Below are 4,289 nucleotides of genomic sequence, written 5' to 3'. Positions count from 1 at the left end.
TCACCTCCCGGTCCCTCGCAAATGCTCGCATAGAATCGGAGTTACAGCTGGATGTGGAAAAAATAACTGAGTTGTTTGGTGGTGCTATAACGCGGAGCTACAACAGTGGGCAGCTATCCACGGTGTATGACAGAAAGGACATGCCACACGACCGCCGATCGACCGGTGTTTGCTAACGCGAGGTCAATCGTGGATCAGGGAAAGCGAAGGCAGGAGCGTGAGGTGAACTGAATTTCAGGTAAGAAGTTATGACCTGCACTCTATTTGGGTCAGATATAAACCGAGTTTAGGTGTAGTTTATTTAGCAGCAGTTCTCTTATGTGTTGCTGATAGCCGGCTAGCTAGCTAGCGCCGCTAGCATAGTTAGCTAGCACCGCTAGCGACCCTTCGTGAAAAAAGCACCCAGGCTTGGCTTATATTGAGGCGGGTGAAACTCGTGTCAGCACCGGTCGCTCGCCGACAGTATGTGTTTTAGCTGGACTTATTTTTCGTTTATATGGACCGATGATTTATTTATTTATTCATTTTAGTAACGGTATAAACAGTGAAAGGTGGTGGATTGGCCAGATGTAAACTTCAAATATCTGCTCGTGTTACCAAGACATCCCATATTAGCTCTGATGTTTTCGGTGCCTGCAAAGAGCTAGACAGGTAGCTAGCTAACCCGAGCTGGCTGTCTTTTGACTCAGGGTCATAGCTGGACTTATTTTTCGTTTTTATGAGCCGATGAGGGTTTTTTTTAGTAACGGTACAAACAGTGAAAGGCGGTGGATTGTCCAGATGCTGGTCGATGTGGAAAAAATAACTGAGTTGTTTGGTGATCGCTGACGCGAGCTACAACCGAGGGCAGCTATCCACCGGTGTGTGTCAGAAAGAACATGCGGGGAGCAGGCGGCGAGCGACCGCCGATCGACCGGTGGTAGATCGTGGATCAGGGAAACCGAAGGCAGGAGAAGCAGGCAGCTGCCGGTCGGAGCGTGAGGTGAACTGAATTTCAGGTAAGAAGTTATGACCTGCACTCTATTTGGGTCAGATATAAACCGAGTTTAGGTGTAGTTTATTTTCGTTGTGCTGACTTTTTACAATCAGTTATAATAACTCGTACTGCGTGGTAGCTAGCACGATGGAGTTTCTATACAGCTGTGTGCCCGCTAAGTTACTGATGTTGAACTTTATGACAGCCTCCCTGTCATTCTCTCGCCTGTTCAAACTTCAGTCATGAAACTGATCAATGATCGGCTTTTCGCTCTTGTTTGTTTATCGCGCTAAACAACAGCAGCACGTTTAAGCTTGATCAGCTGTTGTTAGAATTCATTTGATTTTAATTTCTAGTATCAGCTGATGTTTGCTGGAGCCACAGCTGTAGAAGCGGCTGGTCGAAACCAGGAGATGACCTTACTGAATCATCAGAGCTGAACTGGTGATGGAGAAACAGGTTTACCTTTTTTTAGGTGACATGAATGAGTTGAAGGAAGTTATGAACTGTTTCTGAGAGAAATAAACACCAAGCTCCTTTTTTATTTAGCTGACAGCTGGTAACTGTGCAGGGGCGGATCTAGCAAAGCTTTTGCCAGGGGCCAGGTAGGGCATTAACAGAGAAAGGTGGACACAAAGATATACTTTTCTTTCTTACTCTCATACAGGAGTGCAGAATTATTAGGCAAGTTGTATTTTTGAGGAATAATTTTATTATTGAACAACAACCATGTTCTCAATGAACCCAAAAACACATTAATATCAAAGCTGAATGTTTTCGAAGTAGTTTTTAGTTTGTGTTTAGTTTTAGCTATTTTAGGGGATATCTGTGTGTGCAGGTGACTATTACTGTGCATAATTATTAGGCAACTTAACAAAAACAAATATATACCCATTTCAATTATTTATTTTTACCAGTGAAACCAATATAACATCTCCACATTCACAAATATACATTTCTGACATTCAAAAACAAATCAGCGACCAATATAGCCACCTTTCTTTGCAAGGACACTCAAAAGCCTGCCATCCATGGATTCTGTCAGTGTTTTGATCTGTTCACCATCAACATTGCGTGCAGCAGCAACCACAGCCTCCCAGACACTGTTCAGAGAGGTGTACTGTTTTCCCTCCTTGTAAATCTCACATTTGATGATGGACCACAGGTTCTCAATGGGGTTCAGATCAGGTGAACAAGGAGGCCATGTCATTAGTTTTTCTTCTTTTATACCCTTTCTTGCCAGCCACGCTGTGGAGTACTTGGACGCGTGTGATGGAGCATTGTCCTGCATGAAAATCATGTTTTTCTTGAAAGATGCAGACTTCTTCCTGTACCACTGCTTGAAGAAGGTGTCTTCCAGAAACTGGCAGTAGGACTGGGAGTTGAGCTTGACTCCATCCTCAACCCGAAAAAGGCCCCACAAGCTCATCTTTGATGATACCGCCCCAAACCAGTACTCCACCTCCACCTTGCTGGCGTCTGAGTCGGACTGGAGCTCTCTGCCCTTTACCAATCCAGCCACGGGCCCATCCATCTGGCCCATCAAGACTCACTCTCATTTCATCAGTCCATAAAACCTTAGAAAAATCAGTCTTGAGATATTTCTTGGCCCAGTCTTGACGTTTCAGCTTGTGTGTCTTGTTCAGTGGTGGTCGTCTTTCAGCCTTTCTTACCTTGGCCATGTCTCTGAGTATTGCACACCTTGTGCTTTTGGGCACTCCAGTGATGTTGCAGCTCTGAAATATGGCCAAACTGGTGGCAAGTGGCATCTTGGCAGCTGCACGCTTGACTTTTCTCAGTTCATGGGCAGTTATTTTGCGCCTTGGTTTTCCACACGCTTCTTGCGACCCTGTTGACTATTTTGAATGAAACGCTTGATTGTTCGATGATCACGCTTCAGAAGCTTTGCAATTTTAAGACTGCTGCATCCCTCTGCAAGATATCTCACTATTTTTGACTTTTCTGAGCCTGTCAAGTCCTTCTTTTGACCCATTTTGCCAAAGGAAAGGAAGTTGCCTAATAATTATGCACACCTGATATAGGGTGTTGATGTCATTAGACCACACCCTTCTCATTACAGAGATGCACATCACCTAATATGCTTAATTGGTAGTAGGCTTTCGAGCCTATACAGCTTGGAGTAAGACAACATGCATGAAGAGGATGATGTGGACAAAATACTCATTTGCCTAATAATTTTGCACTCCTGTATAAAATATTTAGCTTTTATTAAATAGTTATCTGAATCTTACAACCAAAGTTTGTATAATAATACACAAGATTGGCTGTAGACCATTGTTCATCATTCAGAACACTGTGTAAAAATAACAAAAACAAAAAGTGAATGCAAAAGTGCATAAATATTTATTTTACGTGTTTGATATGTGTGGCGGGCGTGGTCTGCAGTGCCGCTGCAGGGAGGTGGACCCACCTGAGGGCATCTGCAATCACACCTCTCGGGCGTAGTCTGTGCTCTCTCGGCTGTTTTTGGGTGTGTGTCGGGCTGTGAGTTGAAAAGCTACAGCTGGCTGGGAGGGTACACCAACCATGTGTGAAAAGTGGTCCATAACGTACTGGTTCAAAGTGTGTTCGTGCAAACATTGTCGGGGTCTGCCGTGGTACAGAGGGACTTCTGCTTATGAACCTGTGTGCAGAGCGTCTGCAAATCCGGGCTGTACAAAGTGACCTCATCTTTACCCAAAACTGTAAGCTGTCATCTGTGAAGCGTGAGCGGTGTTTGTTTTTACCATAATTCATGGTGGAGAATGGCTGCTCTTCTGAGTTTTGCTGTCTGTAGCCGTATGAATGGAAAACTACACAGATTAGCAGCGGCATAGGCACACATAAAATTTCTTCTGAAATTTTCGCTTTCTAGTTATTATTATGTGTGCCTATGCCAAGAGGCACACATATTACTATTCCTCGGATTTATTATTCTTATTATTATTTTCCTTTTTCCGCCTGAAATTTTGCAGCGTATCTCGACCCGCAGTTTTGAGACAAGCTTCATATATGTTACCTCATTTTGTGCGGCTGGAGCAGGAATGGTGTGCTATGACTTTTGGTGTTTATAACTATTATAGTTTTTTAAATATTAATATTTTAGTGAAAATTTTCCCGCGCTTCTCTGCCAAAGAGTTTTGAAAATAGGGTTACATATGTTAGATCATTTTGTGCGGCTGGAGCTGGACTAGTATGGTATACACTTTTGGTGTTTATAACTTTTATAGTTTTTGAAATATTTAGATTTTAGTGCAAATTTAGGCCAATTTCCATAGAAACAGACTTTATTTGTGGTGTGTTGGCTCTCTCT

This window comes from Oreochromis aureus, linkage group 3 (genome assembly GCF_013358895.1).
Source record: "Oreochromis aureus strain Israel breed Guangdong linkage group 3, ZZ_aureus, whole genome shotgun sequence".
Taxonomy (NCBI): Eukaryota; Metazoa; Chordata; class Actinopteri; order Cichliformes; family Cichlidae; genus Oreochromis; species Oreochromis aureus.
Note: the sequence above shows the minus strand (reverse complement) of the source record.